At 36.5% G+C, this 25,008-nt stretch overlaps 1 protein-coding gene across 4 annotated transcripts in view; it reads right to left on the bottom strand.

The window, feature by feature from the left end:
- ANO10 (anoctamin 10) overlaps window positions 1–25,008 on the bottom strand; it is a 126,029-nt gene that overhangs the window by 75,230 nt on the left and 25,791 nt on the right. The gene's annotated exons all lie outside the window — the stretch shown is intronic.

Raw genomic sequence — 25,008 nt, forward strand, 5'->3', positions numbered from 1 at the left:
GGTAGGTCCTGTCTGAGCAACCTGATCACCTTTTATGATCAGGTGACCCACCTGGTGGATGAGGGGAAGGCTGTGGATGTGTCTATCCAGACTTCAGCAAATCCTTTGACACCGTCTCCCACAGCATACACCTGAAAAAGCTGGCAGCCCATGGCTTGGACAGGGGCACCCTGTGCTGGGTCAGGAACTGGCTGGAGGGCCGGGCCCAGAGAGTGCTGGTGAATGGAGCTGCATCCAGTAGGTGGCCGGTCACCAGTGGTGTCCCCCAGGGATCAGTGTTGGGCCCAGTCCTGTTTAATATCTTTATCAATGATTTAGATGAGGGGATTGAGTCCATCATCAGCAAATTTGTGGATGACACTAAGTTGGGGGGGAGTGTTGATCTGCTGGAAGGCAGGAGGGCTCTGCAGAGGGACCTGGACAGGCTGGAGAGTTGGGCTGATTCCAATGGGATGAGGTTCAACAAGGCCAAGTGCCGGGTCCTGCACTTTGGCCACAACAACCCCCTGCAGCGCTACAGGCTGGGGACAGAGTGGCTGGAGAGCAGCCAGGCAGAAAGGGACGTGGGAGTTTGGATTGACAGGAGGCTGAACATGAGCCAGCAGTGTGCCCAGGTGGCCAAGAAGGCCAATGGCATCCTGGCCTGGATCAGGAACAGTGTGGCCAACAGGAGCAGGGAAGTGATTCTGCCCCTATACTCAGTGCTGGTGGGGCCACACCTGGAGTGCTGTGTCCAGTTCTGGGCCCCTCAGTTCAGGAAGGATATTGAGGTGCTGGAGCAGGTCCAGAAAACAGCAACAAGGCTGCTGAAGGGACTCGAGCACAAGTCCTACGAGGAGAGGCTGAGGGAGCTGGGGGCTGTTCAGCCTGGACAAGAGGAGGCTCAGGGGAGACCTCATCACTCTCTACAACTCCCTGAAAGGAAGTTGCAGCCAGGTGGAGGTTGGTCTCTTCTCCCAGGCAGCTGTCAGTAAGACAGCTATCAGTAAGTCTTAAGCTCTGCCAGGGGAGGTTTAGGTTGGATATTAGGAAAAATTTCTTTACAGACAGGGTAATCAGGCACTGGAATGGGCTGCCCAGGGAAGTGGTGGATTCTCTGTCCCTGGAGGTTTTTAAGATGAGACTGTATGTGGCACTTAGTGCCATGGTCTAGTAACCATGGTAGTAGTGGATCAAGGGTTGGACTTAATGATCTCAGAGGTCCTTCCAACCTGGCTGATTCTATAATTCTGTGAAAAGCAGCACCATGCAAGCTGAATATATGCAATTCTTACTGCATTGCTAGGTGATACAGTGATTACCATCTCTCAGGCATAAGCCCTAGGTACAGCTTTCCAACACCACACATGATTGAGGCTATCCAGGTATATTCACTCAGTGCACCCATTTTAACCCCTAGCATTTCATAAATTTGGAATGGGAAAGGCTATTTAAAAGTTCCTTTTTCAACTGTTAAGGATAAACATTCAGATTTTAAATTGCAGTAACTATTTCTGCATGCATGGGATAGAGATACTTGGATCTTTACAAAGACTGGCAGGTTCAGTGCCAGTCTGCTTTTGAAAACAGAGCATGATCCATTAAAAAAATCCATGAGGTTCTTGTCACCTCTATCAGTCACATTTTCCTACCAAAATAAGATCCATCTGTAAATTATCAGTTTGGTAAAGCAGTAGCATTAAGGTGGGTAAATGTACTTGATTCTAATGACTTTTAATTAAAATCAACGAAATTTTTATTAATCTCTCAAGCAGCCTTACACTATCATCAGAATTTTAAATTGTCCTCCTTCTATCTTTAGCCAGAAGAGACGATACAGTTTTAAAAACAAAAAGAAGATAATCTTCTTAAAAAAGGATAAAGCAATCGTACTTAACTGTAAAATAGCCATGCAGCTGTTAATAAAGCATAAGTTAGCTCTTATGCCAAATTACTTTATATTTTAGGAAGTATTGTAGCATATTTAGATAAGAACTTTAAATTATTTGACCTCATGCTAAAGATACACATCTTGCAATAATTTTGTTCTTGAATTAATGCATAAGCAGTTAAGACAGTTAAAGCAAACAGTCATTGTCATCCGCAAAAACAAAACCAGGTGAAGCCCATCAAAGCATTATTCCAACACGCAGAATGAGGTTTAACTTGCACTTGTCATTACTGAAACTTGAGTTTTACTGCTGTTTTGATAAAACAAGTTAAACTTAAAAATCTATATCTGTCAGTTCAGCAGTTTCATAGTAGCTGCAATGGTCCAAATATGTAAAAAAGGTAGAAAAGTTTCAGGCTGAGAGTGCAGGCTGTATTATGTAAGAAGCATATAAACACTTCCACAAATTAAAATATTCAAATGCTTTTAATATCTTTCAACTTCCTCTCTGTCTGGTTCCTTTTTCAAAACAAAACATCAAATATATCATGTTAGAATACAGAACACTAAGTAGGCAAAGAAATTAAAACGTTATTTTTCTATTTAAAAAAGAAACAATAGAATAACAAAATCACAGTTTTTCATTTCTGAAAACTACTAAATTATTTCACAGGTAACCTGGAGAGTGAGTGATTTTAAGAGACTGGCCCTTGCATTGTTCGCAAAACTGGCTCCAAACAATTCATTTGTTCTCTGTTCCTCTAAGTATCACTTAAGAGTCTCGCCTGACATCCTGTCCCTATTTACTCAAGTAACAATGCCATAAATGCATCATTCAGATCTTAATGTTTAGCTTCCAAAGAAAAAAGGCAGTACAGTTCTGAAGCAGAAAATCAATGCAAGTTCTAAAAAAAGCAATAAGGTTCTGAAGCAAAAATAATCTGAAAAGTCATGCACATACAAAGTTGAACTTTTAAGAAGTACATGAGTAGTCAGAATTACGTCACACTTGTAAATATATAATGTGGAAAGTCTGTACAATAGCAGTATATTTGCCAAAAAAATGTAATTAATGCACTCTAAAGCAGGAGGTGATGCCACTCTTTAAGCCTTGTTTCTTTTTGCTATTCACCATGGACAGTAGAAGCTACCAGTCCAAAAGCTCACTCTCCTTTATTTTTCACTAGACACTCAGCCAGTTCTCTGGCAATACTACAGGAATTTTTTGGACAAGACATGGCAATAACCAGCACTGCTGTTGCAGAGCACTGATAACTACCAGATCCCTTGTTGTAACACTCCTATGTAGAGCAAGGGTTAACCAGAAGAATCTAATGCTAAGAAAGCAGTATATAAAATCTCCCTCTATGGATTTAATGAAAGCAAGCTTGTGCGTCAGATAAGATAAGGTCCAAGGGCTAAGACATATAAGCACTGTATACAGAAATAGCCACAAAAATAAAGGCAGCTGTCACTTGGGGAACTGAGGGAGGAAGGAAATTAGAGTGGGGTTTCAAGTCCAACTCCATCATGAAGGAAGAAGGGAACATAGAACTTCAACAAAAATCATGAAACAAAATAAGAGGGAGTAATTATTGTAAATAGAGTTTTGGTAAGAACAGACAAGCATGAAATTAATTTTAGGCTGTCTGCAAGGAAGGCAGCAACTATACAGTTAGAATTTTTCAGTTTATATATGAAAGCACCATAAATTTCTATTTAACATTTTTACCTACCCTAAAAAAAAATGTACTTTAGGTAGCTGAATAAGAGATAAAAGACTTCTTTTTGGAATTAATTTCAATTTATTGAGTGTAAATTTTAGCAGTATCAGTCGACTTTCCAGGCTTTGCAGAAGGTCACGTTTCTGGCTAAAGAATATTTTATAGCACTCTCTTCAGCCCTAGCAATAGCCTAGCAATATACCCTGATAGACATCAAGCCCTCTCTCTTCACTGCATGCTCAAGAAAGCCATGTCTATTTTCTTACACTTCACTACACTACAGAGACTACAGAAGCAGGTACAGGAGAAACAATCAAACATTCTAAAAGGCAATTTATTGTTTCTAACACTATTACACATGTCGATTTCTCCTTTCAAAACCAAACCAAGGTTCCTCATTAACTAATACGTTTATGTTGCTACAAGTAACAAGGGAAAATCACAGGAACATAATTTCTTGCAGAGTAAAAGTTGCAGAGGAATAACTCTACTGTAGTATTTATCATCCCTGTTATGTCCTTTCAGACATAAGCTGCCAAATATGGTCACAATAAGAATTTGCCCACTTTGTTTAGGAAAGGTTTTCTTAGAAACTATCTATTTTTGAAAGTTTCCCCTTCCCTAAGATCATTGTCAAACTACAGGAGGAAAATGTACTGTTAGGTAGACATCTGACAGTATCTAAGCACAATTAAAAAAAACAGGTGCAACTTTTTCGATCCATCTGCACAGCTCTCCATGAAAAAATCCACCTGTCCTGCCCAAAAGAAAACACACCAAAGAAGTTAGTGCTGACAGCAGTGTCAGACTGCAGGTCATCCAGAAAACAAGCAGTGGAGAAGCTACATCTTTGCCCTCACATCCTGAGTCTCATAAAACTAGTGCTTCTTCCCTTGCTCTGCCCATTTGACAGTGGGTTTAAAACTGAAAAATATGAAGGTTGTTTTTAGGAGGTTATGAAAATAAATCCTATTGTGTTACTTGAGAACAGAACATACAAACATCCAACATCCTGCCCCTGGAAGAAAGTACTGAAGAAAACACAAGTGGATAACAATAGCTTCCCACGGCACACTTCTAAGTAAACTGCTGCTTCAGGACCCCTCATGCCAGAGGTTGTATCTATATCTTGGGCTTAGTCTTTCCATTCATTAAACATTTTGAAAAATGTAATTGAAAACCTATTAATTATTCCTTGCAACCTGATCACTGTGCATCACTGCTAGAGGGAAACTGCCCAAAGAAACTCCTTACATCAAAATGCTTTATGAACCCTAGAATTTACTCTGTACATAAAATTAAGTGCATCCCTGACCGTGGTAGTCATCCTAACAGCATCTTAAAAAAAATGCATATTACAACTATTAGCAACTATTTCAAAACAACTTTGACAGCACTGATCAAACCTAGCATTTCTTGTTTCATCATTAGGTTCTCCTTTAAAAATAGATGGATTTGCACAACAATGATTTTGTTCTCAAAGTATCTTCTAGATGTTAAGAAGAGCTTTAATAAATAAATACCCTAACTCCGAACTGCAGAGGAAGCTAAATTAATCCCAGTGGGGTTCACATCTCTGTTGTTTTGCCTGTTTTGTTTTTGTTTGCTTGCATGTGATATAAATATTGAAACATTTGGCTCAAAGTACTCCTGAGTATACACAGGAGGCTTGCAGAGCCAGTTCAGTGTCAAGCAGAGGAAAAGGAGAGCAAATGACATCCTGTCTGCTTATGTAATTTTTTTTCCCAAAGTTTGCTTTCCACAGCTGGGATTTAAAATAGTATCTTAGATGCATTATAAAAGCAGAGTTATAAGTTCACAAGAACTTTAAACAAGTATGTATCAGATAATTAAAAGGAATAAATTAATTGCCCTGTACCAAATTCCTAACCCATTATTACATATTTTTCCAAATACTTAAAATCAAAAAGGAAAAACATGCCTGCGAATGGAAAACGAAACAGAACTCTGGTCTTTGTCATAGTTTATTTGTGCTTAGGCAATTTTCCCAATCTTTCCTACTGCTGAGATAATACAACATGTGCGGGATCACTACCTACTCCCACCCAGGATTAAAACACTTTTCTTCAGTCCAAATGCATTATTGGGTCAAAGGATCAGCAGCTTAGTTTTACTGTATTTCAACCCAGTGTATCTACAGAACAATGAAACAGGTCTTGTTCAGTGTGCACTATTTGAAAAGCTTTCAGTATTGAGTGAAAAACTGTTTAAGTGCTCAGATGACTCTCATTTCAAGCCATTACAGACTCATTCTTCTCCATTGAGCAAAACTGTTATTTTGCCGATTCTGGCATCACACCTATGTTATCACTGACCATAAACAGATACCTGTTAAAGCTATTTGAAGTCAACTTTCATTGAGTTTATTTCCCACAGCCCAAACATCCTGTCACTAGGGAAACATCTGGAGGCAGGAATGCAAATTATCAATTATATCTAGGGAGGCATAAAAGAAAAAACATAAGACTTTGCCTCTGTTTTTCAAAAACTCTACAAGTAAAATATTTCTGAAAAATGGTTTCTCAGTTCTGCTAGACTGAAAAAATTTTGGGTGGTTGTCTTGTGCTGGTTTTTTTTTTTCCCCTCCTTTTAAGTGTGTTCCATAAAACCCTCCAAAAGTTATCAGAATTCAAATACATTTAACAACTGAATGCTGATCTGGACTGAAATCCTCAACTCCCAAACAATAATACCAAGGAACTTCTAAAGCCCACTGAGCTCCTGAATACTTCTAAAATGCTAACATGGACAGAATTTAAAGCTCTAAGATAAACAAGCAGAAACTGTTTTGAGTTCTGAGTACCTTGGTAAATCAGCAGGGAGAAAGAGCAACTTGCAAAATAATGGAATGCATATTATAAATGTCTAGAGCTTGCCTAATCCAGAAGTGAGACTAATATGAGATAACATGTACATTCATATTACTAGGGTTATTTCAGTATAATTCCTTGCAGGTATTTTTAATTCTAGTACAAGAAGAGATCAGGTTGTTTCAGAGGTCTGTTAAAATTTTAGTTCATGCAGTATACTGCTATAATTAATGCACCAAATAATTATACTGGTACCATTTTAACTTCCTTTGGCCGAAGTTAAAAACAAAACCAACAAAAAATCCACCAACAATAAAAAACCTGAACAGATCATCCAAAAGAAAAATTAAACAGTTGTCCAAGTTTTGAGGTAATGGTAGTTCTCTAGTAAAATTTTGTATCTCTCTCATTTCAATATTCTTTTGGGAGGTACAGATACATGTAACATTTGGATTTATTCAAGTTATTTAAAAAGAAGCATTGTAGCAAACTTAATCCTACAAGCTGCTTTCACTTAACTATATATTTTTACACATCCTGCATTTCAAAGTTATTTTGGAGAAAGAGTTATGAGGTAACTCTAGCTGCAAGAAAAAATAACTCTCTACTGACCACAGATTACGAACTATCCTGTGCAGTGTAACACCCCAAGTAAAGATAATAATGTTTTATTCCTGGATGTACAAACTGGATAACATAAAACCAAATTACTATCTTCTTGATACATATTCTAGCTATCTAATATGGACAACAGTATACAATTATTCAGAAAGATCCAAAGATATTTCAGGAAGGAGTCAGAGTTAGTCACGCAAGAGAAACAGTTAAAGAACAATGGCTACAACAACATATATGAAACTACATTAAATAAAACATGCGATGACTCATTTTTTTCATGCCATAGGACGCATCAGAAGTTATTATGCGAAATAACAAGAATTTCAAAAGCTTGTTAAAAAGTTTCTTTTGGATTATCATCTTTAGTAACCTCAAAAAGAACATGCTGCCATTGACAGTGAATTAACTTTTTCTTTTAACCCTATCGTTGAGATGTCGTCCTGTGTTTGTGTAGGCAAACGCCACTCAGAACGACAAGTGCAATAATGGATGTGCTTTGTTCACTTAGAAAATTTTAAGTACAAAAAAACCTGAACAACTATTGAGTAACCACATTCAGAAAATAAAAAAATGAAAGATACAATTAAAAAGATCCTTCCAGTTTATATTTTAGGAAGATAACACACATACGGACTATAAAATTATCTTTCCCATTATAAACTCCATTTTCATAATTAGCTCTGCCCCATAAAGTGGCTCTTTAATCCCACTTGCTATATTTTCATTTTGCTAACAGGCTGTAAACATACTACCTCTCCTTTTTATTAACCTTGGCTAATTAACCATCAGCTTGAAAATATACACATCTGTCTTGCAGATTTTTTTTGCAGTTTAAATAAACTACAATTAGTACGTTACTTTGGAATAACATCATTGTTATGCATCTGAGTTAGCCACAGTTTTAACATAATGTTCACAATTTTAAATGGGAAATAAAAGATTATCAGTTTGGGGAAAACAGCTTGAAAAACCATTCATATACAGAACTGTCTGAACTTTTTTCCCTATTTTGCTCACCACAGACACGATCCACCCGCATAGAACCTTTCGTAAACAGATTTTTACTGGTCAATATCATCCTGATACTGAAAGTTGAACTACAGAATGTTTCAGTGACTGAGTGTTAATTTGACCCAATGTTGGAAGTATTCGTAGTGAATGCGTGGAGGTTTCGATTCAAAGTCACAATCGAACTGCATCTTTAATAAATACATTGCCAAAGTGCTGCATATGAACATCTGATGCAAAATTACAAAATAATATTACAAATGAAAAGATATTGTAATCAATTATTTCCATGCAACAACAAACTTCAACTCTGAGGATTAATTTAAAAGATACATCAGCTAACTAAATTCACTATAGTGTTTATGTTCAGCAACTCCTAGTCATTAACATCATGCAAATTACCTGGATCATGCACTGCATATGCCTCACTGGATGATAAATTTTCTATGTATTTCAGTGTTCCAACCTTCTCCAACTTTTTGTTATAGCAATTTCCTAAGAGTATATGGATATATTTTTAAGCTAGTTGTTCCAAGATGACCTTTACAGAATTTGAAGGTCATGGACCCCTGATCCATTTCAAATTAGTTAGGCAAGTATACATGTTTTACAACGACTACTTTTGACGGATATGGACATAGGAGTACTCTCACAGCAGATTAGCAGGGATGTTGCCTCTGACAAAGGAGGCAAAAAGGTAAGTGGAAATGTACAGCTAGATCCAGAAAATCAGCAATCTGCCTATAGACTTATTGCTAGGGGAGGTGAGCCAGAGCTACAAGTCAATAGTGTCGGTCACAATGGGCAGGGGTTCTGTTCTATGGAAGAAGACAGTATTTAACTGGAGTAAACTGATCACATCCCAAATAAGATATTTATACTTATTCCATTAAGTTAGATAAATGAGGAATTTCAATTCCTCATTTTCCTTCCAGAAATATAATGACTAATGCTTAGCTCCGGTAAAAACAACCCCATCCTTCAACTTCTGTTTCCTAACTCACTAATACTGAAATTTAATTTTGGTTCAAGCCAATTTTAAGACTACATATCATATATCAATTGATTGGTTTTGTTTAAAAAACAGAGATGTCCTTATAGTGAACATTCTCCTCTCCATGCACACAAGGAAGCATATTTCAATTAATTATCAAACTTTGTGATTATCCTATCTAGAAAGTGCTTACATTATTTTTTTCTTTCAGTTACACTTTAGTTAATATAAGGTATCTGCAGCTAATATTCTAAAATAAACCAGGTCTACCAAGCAACATGGCAATTCACCATAAATAAAAACATCATGCAGGGACCAAGGAAATCAGTACCTTCATTTACAATCTGTGAATCCTTCAAGCACAAAAACCAATTATCAGATAAAAATACATCTGCACACAGCCAGGATAGCTTCAATCTCACCAGGGACTTGAATGAGCACTGACCAAAAAAACCTTCAAAACGCAAGCACGTGCGCGCACACGCACAGTGAGAGAAGAGTTTCTATAAAGTTAGGAAAGCAAACATTTGGAAGGGCTTGCCAATGCTCTCTGATAGGCAGCAGGAGGCAATAACGCTGGGATGAAAAGCACAAATATAGAAAATAAAAAAATCCTTTTAACAAAGGAACATTCCCCTTGTATCTCAGACACAAGAGAAGTTTTCAAAGAATGCCCAGCATTCACGGCATCCAATGTTAAAGAGGCCTCTCCTGTGCGAAACAAAGGCAGTGTTCAAATTGCACCAATACACAGATTCAAAACCTGAAACCACATCAAAAGATTTCCAGAAGGCAAAGGATGAAGACTTAGGCCATTAAGGGAACGTCTTGGATCTGGAGGTGGTCTGGACAGGATTTTAATTTGGGAACATTTATTTACAACTGGCTAACAGAAAGAAAACTATCAAAGAAAACTTAACACTCAAGGTCTCACAAAACTATACACTCATTAAGCAACACAAATCAGGAACACTAAATCAGCCCTGGATTTATTTTACACTTAGAATAAAATCTTGGCATTCACATCTACAATATTAAATTTGTTCTCATTTTTGTTACAAATGTTTACACTGTAAATGGTAAAAACTAAAAATTCGCTACAGTTTGGAATTAATTTAGTTGTGCAAGTTACAGTGTATATTTCTGGAGAGACTTAGAACATTAATATACTTTTTTGTAACGTCCATTTGTAATTGTCCCTTCTGCTCTGAAATACAGAGTAGAAATACAGGCATTGAGATAAACATACAGAGAGGTTATCTAGTTACAGCAGCTTTTCTTAAAACCCTGCACATTCTCTGCCAAAGAGCAACCATCTAATTCTCATTGAAGGGCTGATTTTGGTCCTGCTTTCTAGTTTTGCTAAAGACATGGAGTGCTTTGCCTCTAACGTCAGTAGTTATTTACTTGCACTTTCTTACTGTGACTTGGACTTTAATGATACTGCATTACAATAGTTTTGTTGAGCATTAAAACTTCACTTTTTGCTCAGATGAAAAAAAGCAAGAAAATTTCAACTGTTTCCTTTTCATAAATTTCAGTTGTCTAAAACAAGGTTTAGACACACCACCTGGCCCTGCCCCCTGTATTGACACATTTGCTTCTCCCCTTCCCTCTAATAAATCTACTGAGCCTCTTTCAAACAGTCTTCGGGTATAGCTACTGATACTGAATGCATGAATAGGTAACACACATTCAGTATATGCTGGTCTTCAAATTGTAAGTATATTCCTTTTAAGCCACTTAAACCATGTCTCAGACATACTCGCTCTTTACAGAGTTGTTGAAACATTTCATAGAATGAACGTACTGTCACTCTTTTTATCCAGAAAGTTAGTGCCAAGGAAAAACGTGAGGGATGGAGGATTATTGTTCTTTGTGCCATGTACTAATATTCACAGTGTTTTTACTTCTAAGAAAAGCAGAACCAAGCTCTCTATTTACAGTCAGAAAATCTAAAAAAGTCAATATTTGTAATCACGGTAATTGGAGAATTTTAAAGATTCTCAATCTTGGAATATATTAAAAACATAAGCATAATTCTCCCTGAGCTAAGTCAAAGAGAAGTGGCATCAACAACAGTGAAGCATATTCCAAATGAGCCAGCCTTGCATCAATCAGCTCCAGAGACGGTTCTGCAGCTGCCACAGCAACAAGCAGAGGAGCCAGCCAGAAGGCCAGAAAAGAAGGCAAAAGAGAGGTCAAGGCTTGGGAGCCAGAACTTGGCATCCGGGTTTTACAGCTGTCAGGGATACTTATGAGAGAATTCACTGTTGTCCGCAGTTTTTGAAAACAGTTGGGAAACAGGAAGAGGAAAAAAAACAAAAAACCCAAATCTATTCACAAATATTAAGAGCCAATTTAGTGCAAAAATGCAATATATGCCACCATTTGTTTTGTCACAGCATTGTGATACCAAGCCACCACACCAAATGAGAAAAGTTTTATCTGCATAGAAGTAGTTTCATAGTGGTGTGGAATGTTAGACTTCAAAAGAGATGGTTTCTTCTGGAAAAGAAACACCAGTGAACAAGATGGAAACAAAAACTAGACAACTACTCTTTTTTGTGTGTTTCAAAATACTAAATTTTGCCTTAGTTGTTTCTTAAGGAGGATAACCTGTCAAACTTTCCATTTAACTCCCCATTGTGTAACTGCTGCCGGCACCAGCCACAGCTCAGATATATAGATCAATGGTTTTATTGCCAAGTTGTATGTACTTCTTATGTAAAAAAAAAACAAACCAACAAACCAACAAACCACATTTTATCTAGAGATTACTGAGAAAATATGAAGCTGCACTGTCTACATTAGGGATTCCATAATTGTTAATGACAGACACAAAACTAAGAATGACAGCTATACATTTTAAGACTCATTAAACAGATTTGGCAGGATCTCTAAACAAAAGAATAGAATCAGAATAAGAGCTCCAGTCTTGCAAAAATTAATTTTAAGTGCATATGCATGCAAAAATTCAAAGCTAGTGGCAGTTTTTGGGAAAGCTGTCTCCACAGATTCTGTGCTGACAAGCCAAGCAACTGCCAAACAATGTTTCAAAACAAAAGAGAGACTCTTGCAAAGTGCCAAAAGAGATGTTATATTCTGCCATTACAACTCAGGCTTTATGAAAAGGAAAGAGGGGACACTTGTACTGGGATTCTCTTTGGCACTGTGAATGAGGCACATTCTGTACCAAGCAGATTCCCAAGGAAATATCATGCACGCTAGCATGGACTGCAAAAATGAAGAAGTGTTCAGCTGCGATGAAAAGCAAAAGAAAAGTAGAAACCAAGACTAATGCAACTAGTGTCCAAAAAATGCATGTCTCTGTCACAGAGGTGCTTTAAGCAGAGGTCAAATGAACAGCAAAACTCTTAAAACACATAATTTGATGGGATACTTTAATTTCTCCAATCTTTTCTTAGTCCTTATCAGCCTCTACGTCTTGTAGATTGAGATACAATCTCTTATTTAATTTTCTGGGTTTAGAAAAACTAGCTAGTTCATAATATTCTTAACTCTGTAGTCTGATATCCATCTCCTGAACATCAGGCTTCCATATGTGGAGCTTTCTCTGTTTTTCTTGGACCATATGAGCATCACAAAGCTGTCTCAAGGACCCTTCTCTTCACTGTTATACAAATAAGCCCTCTAGTGGTAAAACAACCGTGAGACCTTCTGTATTCAGACTTCCTCTGCACCTCCTCACCAGGATAAAAATCTTACTCTCATATCTCCTAACTAAAGTTGGGCCATTAATGGCCTATCTACAACCTCTTTTGAAAGCTATTTATTGAAGACGAAAATCTTACTTCATCTTGAGCATTAGTGCATGGCTTGGTTTTTGAATCCAGGTATAAAAATGTAATAATCCACATAGAACTGTCAAAGGTACAAAGCTAATTTAGCACAATGTCACAGAATTCTCCAGATTTTATATTTTTTCAATAAGTATGCTAATGCACAGATAATGAACTACACCACACACTAGCACTTAATTAAACTCTTCGATTACCAGAATCATAAGTCAATGCTTGTGTTCTTTTCATTCTAAGCTACTGCATTTCTTTTCCCTTATTAAGAATATTTATTCTCTACTTCTAAATACTAGTCAGTGAACTGATAACAAAAACACCAACTCTGACCTCTGTTTATGGCAGTGATTTCCACTATGACTGGCCAAATGTTGCCAAGGCATCAGATACTTTATTTGAAGCAACTCAACTTCAAACACTGCCAGACTGAACACTGTCAAATATTCCTAAATATTATGCCACCATTTCTTAACAGAAGACTAGCACGCTATCTAGTTTTAAAATAAAATAGCTGTATTTTATATTAGGAAACACGGGAAAAAACCTCCCATCCACATAATTCTCCGCTTACTTTAACACTGCAATCCAGCAAACTGTTACTACATGAACAGGGACCCAAAGGGACAGTCATACTGAATTGGCACATATTTCTACAGATTCAGTAGTTCAGATGAAACAGAATTATCTGGCTGATTGGCCAGATCAGAGCTTTCACTATATTTTTAATGACTCGAGAGCTCACTGACAGTACCATGATGTATTTCTAATCTCACCTGCTGTTATAATGAAGGAGACTATGCTGGGAGAGGTCACTAATCACCTTCCACAAAACACTGCTTACTTAAGAACACCCCAGACTTCCTTTCTCTTCTGAGCAGAGGTGGGCTTAGGAAACCGTGGCACACCATCAGCTCACATAATAGACCCTTATCTTTTCTCACTGGGACAAAACTGCAGCATATCAGGTAGAATTCAAAATGTAGACTTCTTTGGAAATGCAAGTGCTAACAAAACTCCATCAACAGATAAAACAATTAACTTTTTGGCCTACATAAACCTTTTTTGTGTGATTTTTGCCTATCATGCACATGCCTTGATATAACACCATTTGGTTATAATTCAGAGAACAGTGGCAGAGGATGAGTAACACATTTTGTTATTTGTTACTATTTGTTATTTGTTATTATTTGTTTGATAGTTAGAAACCGATTTCTAAAAATCAATGTATATTTCTGAAATTCCTTGCAAAACCATTCAAAAATTAAACCAGAAATAGTGCAGAAATATACTAACCTGAAAAGTGGGTTCAGAAGCAACAATAAAAGTAAATATAACTACTGTGACAAGATTGAAAATAGTTTTGACACTCTCAAAACACTCTAAATCAAATAAATAATAGGGAAGCATGCAACTGACTGGAAAACAAAAGCCCTCCAACAGTAACCATCAGCAACTTGTCAAGCTGGAAAGACTGTTCTGGGGATCTACAAAGATCTGTGATGGATCAGATCCCAGTTCAATAGTTTCATCAACAATTTTGGTGATTTAACAGGAAAATCTGCTTAAGGACTGCACATATGATATCAGGCAAGGAGAAACCCAAGTGCTCTGAAGAGCAGGATTACAACTCCGCAATCCTAAAAAACTGAAGAAACAGTCCACACTGAAAGACATACAGCACTAATTCAGAAAAAAAAGAAATATTCAGTACAAGGTTACTGCAGAAAAGACAAAAAAACCTTTCAACATGCTAAAAAGAGCATCACATACAACATAGAATCTCTTTTATACTCAGAAGTATATGCACTTGTAGCTGCTTTCAGGTATCATCATTTTAAAGGTAGAAACAATACTGGCAAAACCAAAATGAAGTATTTTGAAATAATTGACCATAAGGAAGAGTTGAAAGACAATAAGTTCACATGATTCAGAAAACAGACGACAGGAACATCATACCAGTTGGAAAGTCATCATGAAGGGAATGGTGACTTTTCTGTACTAAACGTACTAGTCAGGTTAACATGCACTTGGGAGATTCTGGTTAAAAGCTTTCTAGGTTACTTTGGAAGGCTGAAAACCCTCATGCCAGGAATTTCACATCTTCTGGTGCTAGTGAAGATTATATGACCAAAACAGAGAGAGAAAAGTTAGATAAGTTGAACATAAGGCAAGGTCTACAAAGCACTTTGAATCTTCTCTCCCCATTCAACCAGACTGGCAGGGCTGTTACACTGTACTGCAGCTCTTTCACCTTCAAACAGCCACCCATGTTTTTTCTTATTGAAAAACAGGGTAAACAGGAGCTGAGGGAGAATGATGCAAACTTGAGTCCCATCCTCACAAAGTCAAGCTTTGTCCGAGGTAAGCACTGAAATACAGAGACATCAGCCCCTGCCCAGTTCCTGCTATTTCTTGTGAAAGAAAGAGGGGACAACACACTCCTTCCAGATATGCTGATACCAGATTTTAGTCACAGCACATCACTTGATCTACCATAAATACCTTTTGAGAAGTGCCCAAGTTCAGCTGAGAGCTGTGTTTATGTGAGGCTTAGGAACAAGGTTAGTTTTTTTTAATAAAGACCCAAACCTTGGACAGAACGCCTGTATTTGTCAATAGAGTAAACATTAAGTCTATAGCCCTATCAGGCTCTCCACAGTTTTGACATTGATTTTTCCAGATGCAGCTAAATTCTGTAATATAAAGCACATTAGAAAGTTACATATGGCAAATGTACAGTTTATTGCTATGGATGATAGTAGCACAAAGAATCTAACACGGATTTATCTCTAAGGGTTGACTTTCTGCCAAAATATTTAAGCTATCTTTTTGTGCTATAAAATGTATGCACATGCATGAGGACACTTTTGTAGCAGGAGAAATGCATCAGTATAATCATACCAAGGCAGTGTCTCCAGGCAATGCACTAACAGAAAATGACAAGACAGGAAGTGTCTTTTGTTCGAAACAGAGTCAGCAAAGCTGTTAAGTCTTCCCCCACACTTGAAAAAGAATCCACAATACAGCTTTTTACATATAAGCCACAATTACTTCGTGGGATAAAAAGAAGCATCTGCCTCTTTCTGTGGCTTCCAAGACCACGTCCTATCACTCACTGGATCTCTGCAGCTCAGATGCCTTCAGAGGGCAGCTGAGCAAAGCAAGATGCAGGTGCCATTATTAATACAATGTGACATTGCAAAGGAAACTGGATTCCCTCCCCCTCTTTGTTCAGAGTTTCTATTACAAAGGCAATTCTTGCATTTATCTTCCCCAGCTAAAATTTGAGAAATATATCATACAGCTGTATATACTCTTACACTTCAGCTTCAGAAGACATTTTACAACATACAGCTTTTAATCCACTGCTGTACGAATTAGTTTGTATTTAAACTGCATAACTACAGTACTATAGATCTCAAAGTTTAATCTCCATGGGGGTTGGGAAGGAAGACAAAGTCGCCATTACTGTTATTCACTCCGTCTTCAAGAACAGTTAGGAAGGGAGGGGAGGAGACTAAAAACTCAGCATATTTGGAACTTCTTATTTTAAAGATTTATACCAGAATAAAATAATTAAAATACTATAACAGTACATCCATATGAGGAGGTACACCCCTAAAATTTCTTCTTCAGAAACTGTTATTTTTAACTTCTCTGGTTAGTCGAGGTCTCAGTATAACCATCACAGCACTTGAGGTTGCTTGGAAAGCCTGAGCAACTTGCAAGATTCATAAAAACAGAAACAACAAAATGGTATAAGGCTCTACCTACCCTCAGCAAATTCAGAATTTGCAATTCCAGTCACACCAAAACAAAGACCGTGCAGTTGGCAAAGAACTGCAGCCTCAACACTACAAAGGAAATCACCAGTTATGTTTTGTGCTACGTGTAGCTGCCAAGATATGCACCAAAATAACTAGAAGTCCTAAAGAGGCAGATTCACACATTCCTTCTGACATCTCCAAAGTCAGTTTTACTTGGCCATGACAGGACCTTCCAAGTTTAGGGAAGACCAGTTCGTGAAGCTATCAGCATAATGGTACCATGTCCCTTTTCCACCTGCTGTCTTCTTGGTGACGAATACGGCCACAACCCATACTCACTACCAGCTGTGCTTCTGACTCTTAAAAGACAGTCTGCAGTCAAAATTTAAAAGTCATCTTATGCTTTTAAAAATAATGTAATCTTTTCACGAAATTATTTTGTCAAACTGGCACCAAAGTCACTGGGAAGGTGTCACACTAATACTCATATTTCTCCTCTTCCTCCTGCAGTTTCTAAAATTACACAGGAAGTGAAGCAGGACTGCCAAATGACACCAGTGTTAGAATAAACTGATACTTCCAGGTTTTGTCAACATACTATACTTCAAGATACGTTAATTTGTCTGCTACAAACTACTCTTAGGATACTATCTTTTTTTTTTAGCACGGTTTTTTAGAAGACAGAAGAACAAAAAAGTACTTGAATTCAATAACTTTATTTGCTAAGCTCTAAGAGTAAAAATTAAACATTTCCTATAATAAACTGTTTATTCCCATTTCACTGGATTCCTTAACAAGTTTCACTCAGATTTTTCAATTGTTATAATCTTCTGAAAAATATATACTGAGATGCAAATAAACTCAAGTATCACAAATTATATTTCAAGTTTAACAAAAAATACCCTTATATTTGATATTGGTTTATCTGTAATTGCTATACCAGGAAAACACACACAATTTTTATCTTACAACAAATTCTCTGACTAAAACTAACCTTGATGAAACATATTATGATTTATGAATTCTCAGCAGCTTCTAACTGTATCTCCTTTGTATTATTAATTGTAGAGATTTAGCTGATTACAGGCACACATTAGAAATCTCCCATGACTTCAAAAGGACTGTTCAAGGCATTAGAATAGAAAGCAGGAGCATACCAGGCAGCTTGCACACTGTCACAGTAAATTAAAAATCCCTTGGAAAATTACACATCATTCCACTAATTTCTTCTGATTAGAGGAGTGAAAATGTGGATTGACACTTCCTTTCAGTGTAAGATAAAAATTCTGTGCAAAAATGAAGTAATTAAGTCTCACTTCTTTTGACATTTTCTAGCATGACTCATGACCATCTTCAGCCTGCATTTAATAAAACATTTTCACAGAAACTATTAAAAAAACAGAAAAAACTCTCTGCTACAGCCTTTCAATTCAGTATTGCATTTTCTTGCAAAATTTGAGTTCCAAAATCAGTTTTCATTTAAGTGTGCCAGGTGGTTCTCAGCATTTAAAAACAAAACAAAGAAAGCAAACAACAAAAAAAGGTGATTTTTTTTTTTATAAACCCAGATTTTTAAAAAGTACAAGGTATTTCCGAGCTTTTTTTAAAGACCAGGAGGGTAAAAACAGTAGTAACAAATTTTGCTCATTTTTAAATAAAAGACTGTAGAACTCATGCTTGAAGTTTCCAAGAAATAAAAATTTCCTATAAATAAAAAACAATCATGTTTACAATACTGAGTAGGTATGTAACAAAGTCAACAATATAATACCTAAGTTGGTCCAGAAGGTTTAACACTCCAAACCAGAACGTTAAAAGTTATTGCAAAGAATTTTAATGAAAGAAAAGCAAATTCTTCTGCAAATTTATAACTTGAAAACACATGAGCAACAATATCACCTCTTTAGACTCCTCTGAAGAGGTGTTTATATCTAATCTACAGTACAGATGTTCCAACACATCTATGACTGGCTTTCTCCTGCTATTTGGAAACAGTTTTGCTGATCTCCTATTCTCCATCTCTTTTTACAGCTGCAGCCACAAACCCCACATTTGCTACCTTGCCTGCCACTCATTTTCACTCTCAATCACCTGAGGATACAAATGTCAAAGTGTATTTATCCTTCAATGCTGCACACAGTTTAAAAACCAAACAAACTGATCAAAACATACCATGTCAGACAAAGACATTATATAAAACTTTGAAGATGGGAAAAACATCACAGTCCCTAAAAAAGGAAGACTCTTAGTAAGAGCAATATAAAGAAACACTACTGCAAACTGCATCACAGATATATGGATATATGGTATATGAACCCTATAGCTCTACTGACTACCTAGGAAAAGCCATTATTCAGGCTTGTGCTGGCAGCTACCGACAGCACATTTGCAGAGAATTATTTAAATAATTTAACAGAATAAACTAATACATTATTTACAAAAGAAAGCAATTCAGTTTCATGAAATGCTAAGCCAGTCTTGAAATGGTTGTGAAGTAAAAAGGCTTTGAATGTTCATACTCTGTCTTGTCATTAAACAATTACTAATCTTAATCAAGTGGAAAGTAAACAATTAATATTAATAGGCATTAACTTGGGTTTTGTCTGGTCGTTCAACTTTCAACTGCCAGAAAGGAAGTGTACATCCTGATCAGGTTTGAGCTGGAAATATTTACACATTAAAGGAAGCTTCTTTGTGGGAAATATTAAGCTAAGTGGGTTTGAAAGAGATCTGAAAGTCTGATTCTTATAGAGTTCTTAAAAATGTCTTGTAATTGTCTCCAACGATCTGCTCTCTATTCATCCTCCCTTTTGAAGTTTTGTCATTTTGGCATCCTTGCACAGTCCCAGAAGAAAAATAAAAAATATTCTTACTTGGTCTTCTCATGTTGTTCTTCCAGGTTGACACTTTTGAAGCACTTATTAGCATAGTTAAGAGATATGCTCTCTTCCTAAAGTATCTTCCCCATCCAACCTCCCTAACATATGCATGATTTAAGAACACAGCAGTGTCTACCAGATAATGTTAATTCATGAGGAATGGCACAATCTCAGGAGACATATCCATTTCAGCTTCTTACTGAAGGAACCCAGCATGACCCCTCTTGAAAGTTCAGGCCTTTCAGATAACTAGCATCTGATACCTTTGCAGTTCCCTGTTCCTATCCACCACCTGGCTGATGGCAAGAAGAGAGTATTCTCTTTTTGCTATCACTGTTTCTACTAAGACACCTCCAAGCTTCTCTCACAGTGAGAGGGCTTCCTGTGCCATGAACCTCTTAACCTTCACTATAATGTCACACCCCCACTGGTAATTTAGAATTAAAAATCCTTCTTACACTGAAAAAACAACATAAAAAAGAAGAGAGAAAAGATAGAAAAATCCAGGGTAGAACCAACACACAAGATAATTACTTATGAAACTGAAACTATATATGAACATCAGTGGCTTAACTAGCTTCCTACTACGAAATAATTCAAGTTCTTTTGAAAAAGTGGGTATGCCATTGCATAAAAGCATTGCACACTTTCACATGCAGCTCTGGCCAGATCATTTTCAATCACGAGACAGGTTACACTGCAAATCACCAGATCCTGGGAAATAATTTTGAGGAAGCATAACTACATAAATGGCTGTACTAATTTACTCTTCCCTTGGCCTCTGCTACAGAAAGGATTCTGGCCTATATAGACTCCTGATCTGACCGGGCTCGGTCATTCCTTTGCAGACAGTCCTAGTTCAACTGGATCAAAAAGTTCTGTGAATAAAGGTAAAGCTGTATTTCACACATCAAATCTGACCTTTATAACCAAAACATATATTTATTTAAAGATAAAAATCACATTCTGAATTGTGTCACTCTAAAGGGAGGAATGAAAATTACTATCAAAATACAATGCTCCACTTGGGGTAGACACAGTAGTAAAATATATCAACACATTTCTATTATCAGGGTTGAAAAACCTTATGCAACACATTGGTTTCTTGTTGTCCTATACATTACTACACGTACCTGCATATTTAACATATTTCAGTGTTCATACATGGCTTGAACAGCACAATTCATTCATCTGTGTGATTATTTTTCAATTTTAAACATAGCAAATTGAGAATTTGCAAAAGGAAGGGTTGAAGAACAGAAAATAACAAGGAACAAATGAGAATGACTCACAAATAGGAAAATGGACAAATACTGCTTTAAGCTCTGAGACTTTCAAAAGGCTCCTGGACTACTTAAGGATAGGTATTGACATGCATTTTCATTTCTATACTAGCAGAAAACAACGGAACACAACTTGCTCAGATCTGACACACTTTTGGCATTAAGCTTCACTACTCAAAGTGACAAAAAAATCTACACTAAATCAGAATTAATATCTCAAAAGAACCAGTAGATGGCAATAAAAACATCTGTGATAAATTTTGATTTTGGAAATAAACATAATTTGCGTTACCAGCAAAATTGTCATTTCTTTTTAACCTTGTTGATACGGTTCCAGGAGGCTTCTTGAAGCAGCAAACACTTATAAAATTTTATACAGACAAATCCATAAATCTTTCCCCCATCTGAAAGGTGAAAACACCCGCTGAAGTGAGAAAAAAGCCCTGAGAACAATCTGTTCCCGTTACTCAGAATAATAACTTATTTAAAATATTTCTTAACTTTATACTCAAACTAAACATACAATTTCAAGATCTTCTGCAAAGTAAAATGCATATAAAAACGCATGGATATTCAAATTCATTTTTACTCTTAAAATGCTGTCAAACAGTAAAATAAAAAAGTAGTAAAAATTTTTAAGTCTTTGTACTTAGTCTTTACATAAGTCTTTACAGCTCTAGAAGCTTCCATTAGCTGTTTTACCGAAGATATTCAACAACTACTGGTAATTTTTGCCAGGGTTTCAGCTTGAAATTAAAGTATCAAACTATTTTAATGTCTCACAATTTCACTTCTAAGAATAAACCCAATTACAGTGACTTACCTGTCTAGCATAGAATATAAAAATCAAATTTGTATGATACTAAAAATAAAAACATACACAGATTTTTAAAGGAGGGCTTTTAGATACGATTTCTTATGTATATGTATATATATATATTATGTAAATGTTCACAGCTGAGGCAGAGTTATTTTAGAACAGAAACAATATGTTAATTGAAATCACCAGTGTTTTGGATTAACCTTTTTTAACATTCAGAATTAGTAATGCTGCAGAATTATTTTATATATGTATACATCAATGAACCAAATAATTACACGATTTACATAAAGTGCATTTTTCCATTTATCTTTCTGTATTTTCCTTTTTTCATCACAAGTGCAAGCATAGATAGGTCTTGGCTAGGATATCTGTTTCACTGACATAAAATACTTGACGAATTAAATTGCCAAGTATTTTCCCAAAAACGAACCATAAAGCTGTCAGTAAGGTTTGCATCTTACCATGAAACACTTCAGAAAAAGAGACTTATATGTAACTCCCTAATTAATATCTACTCACTATAGCTAAATAATCAAATTTTTTTTCACATACATTTAACTATTGGAAAGAAATTTAAACCACTCATCAAATATTTACCAGTAAGTACTCTGCCTTACATTTATACATGAAAACTGACAAAATATTCAGGTTATAAACAAAGTGCCCTCATCCAATATATATGCATGCATGTCAGTGCGGAAAAAACACATTGCCACAGAAAAGAATTAGCACATGGCAAGACAGATACCTCAAGACTGTTGCCAAAAATATTTCAGCAGTAAGAAAGTTAAAACGGTTGTACAACGCTCTCAGAAATTACTTTCTCTGATTAAAAAGCAAATAGATTGAAGACGAAGAAAGAATACACACTGTAGTGAGTAGAAGGACATAAGGGGATAACCCACATGAAAAACACTTGTTTTTCTGAAAGTGGCACTGGCAACTTGGAAGGCAGAAACCGAAAACTTGAAGGGGGCCTGTTGGAGAGTCAAGTCCAGGGTTGAAGAACCTGACATATGAACACAGGTTGAAGAAACTGGGTTTGCTACCCTTAGACAGGAGAAGGCCTGGAAGGGTGGGTAAGATCTAATCATAGTCTTCCAATGCCTAACAAGTAGCTTTCAAGAAGACAGATATACCCTCTTCGCAAGGATGCGCAGTAAAAGGACAAGAGGCCATGAGCCACAAGTTGCACCAGGGAAATTTTTTTCTTACCATAGAAAAAAACCACAGTTTTTTGCCACGAGAATAATTAAACAGTGGAACAGGCTGCCTAGAGAAGTGGTGAACTTTCCCTCATGTCAAGTATCCAAGCCTTAGTTTATCTTGACAAGGACATGGACAATGTAATCTAGGGTCCTGCTTTCAGCAGAAGGTTAGGCCAAATAATCTCCAGAGGTCCCCTCCAATCTACATTGCTGTCTGACTCCATATGTGAAACTCTGCAGTTACTACGTTACATCAGTACCTGTCACAAACAAAATAATTTCGCAAAAACAGCACTTTATGCACAGCAGTTTTGCTTCAACTTTTGCACTTTTATAACTCCACTAGTGTCAATGGATTTATACATGTGTCTGTGCTGATGCAGCCTATTTTTCTGCATTTTTTCCCAGTTTCTTTACTATGTAAAGTTGGCCAATTCATAAGTGTATATCTAGCATATCTGCTAAATCCCAGACTCCTGAGTTCTGCGTGAATAAAGCTATTTGCTCCACACATGTGGAACACTATTCCGTGCAGGACCACACCTTACTTCTATCATGTCAGAATGAAGTTGTGTACATTATTGCCAGAAAATAAGCCAACTAGTACTGTTTTGTGAAAAAACAGTTACCCAACTTCATTGGGAAAAAACAGATTGCACTGAAATCTGTTGCAAAACATTTAAGGATTTTTTTTAAAGGAAAAGAAAAACGGAAAATACTTTTACTTTGATGTAACAATCCACCTAAAATTGCTTTTGCTCAGGAAGTGGATTCAAAAGATCTTTAACTGCATCAGGATGCAACGTTTACTGATTTTCAAGTTTATGTAGAATGCAAATTATGATGATGCCTTGTCACCTACTAGACTCCAAACTGCTTGACTCTGATAGTGTTTCCCAGTTTATTTGGCACATCATCTCAGAAACAACTGTCAAGCTTACTGTTGAACTGATTGAATGTTGGGGCCATTACACTGAGTGCTCAGCAGAAGCTCAGTTTCTATTGTACACCACAAGGCTTTTGATGAAGAAATACACTTAATAAAATGGACCTCTAGAGAAAAGCAGATGTACCAGACAACTTTCAACCACTTTGATTTTGGATCAGCTTTATTAACAAGCTACAAATCTCATTTTCCAGCCTTTGATAAATGGACTGTCAGCTCCTCCTCATCTAGAAAAAACAAGGGTTACTTCTCTTATTCCACTCCATACTTGTTACAGAAACAACTTTTCAATATAGGTTTTCTTATGATGTTCATGAAGATCTAATTTCAAATCCTTATGAGAACTCTATGAAACTAAATCGATGCAGCCCAATTGTTTAAGCCATGTTTATTACAAATAAACCAGTCATATCCTTATATGAAGGGTCCATCTATACCATAGCTGACTACATTCTTCCCAAAACCATATTTGTAGTCTGTAAGGTCAGATTTTATACTACTGTTATCAAGAGAGAGCTCCATTATTACTTATTATTTCCAAGCTAATCTCCAAATGCCTCGATGTGACCTAGAACATTTAGGCTAAATGCACTTCTGCAAAAAAGCTTTGCATTAGTTTACCACACTTGAGTGCTGGATACATGAGTTACTTTTGGAAACCAGGATACACTCATGTTAAGCTGTATTTTACAGTTACTGGTTCAAAACACTCCTACTGATGTACTGTTATAAACAAAAATCACTACTAAGAGTTGCACACACAACTGATTTCTTGAACTCAACTTTCATAGTAGTCCTGGAACTGATTTAATTACCATTCTTTGAATTTATGAGAGTCTACTTTAAAAAGAAACAGTCACCAGGAACAAAACTCTTTGTCAACAGTTTTCAGAGAAAAATAAAAAAAGCACTGCAGAATTAAGGTTAGACCTTATTTTAACCCACTCCCCCAACTATCCACTGAATTTCTTCAGAGCAATTTTCTTTTTTTTTTTGGTTCCAATCAGTGTAGGAAGTCAGAAGTGATTGGGAACAGTTTCACACGAGCACAGAGGCATGCTTGGAATGTCCTACTTTGCACCTGCGGTACACACCAGAATTCTGTGTGTACAGTAAAGCCTGAATAACTAAACACACTATGGGATAAACTATTTTAAAATTATGATAATAAGGATTTATTGTTTCCTGTTTTAAGGACATTTGCTTACTTCTTTTTGTTTGAAAACTGCACTGGCTGCA

The sequence above is a fragment of the Manacus candei genome, unplaced genomic scaffold (genome assembly GCF_025592945.1).
Source record: "Manacus candei isolate 608988 ecotype Guabito, Panama unplaced genomic scaffold, ASM2559294v1 h1tg000026l, whole genome shotgun sequence".
Classification (NCBI taxonomy): Eukaryota; Metazoa; Chordata; class Aves; order Passeriformes; family Pipridae; genus Manacus; species Manacus candei.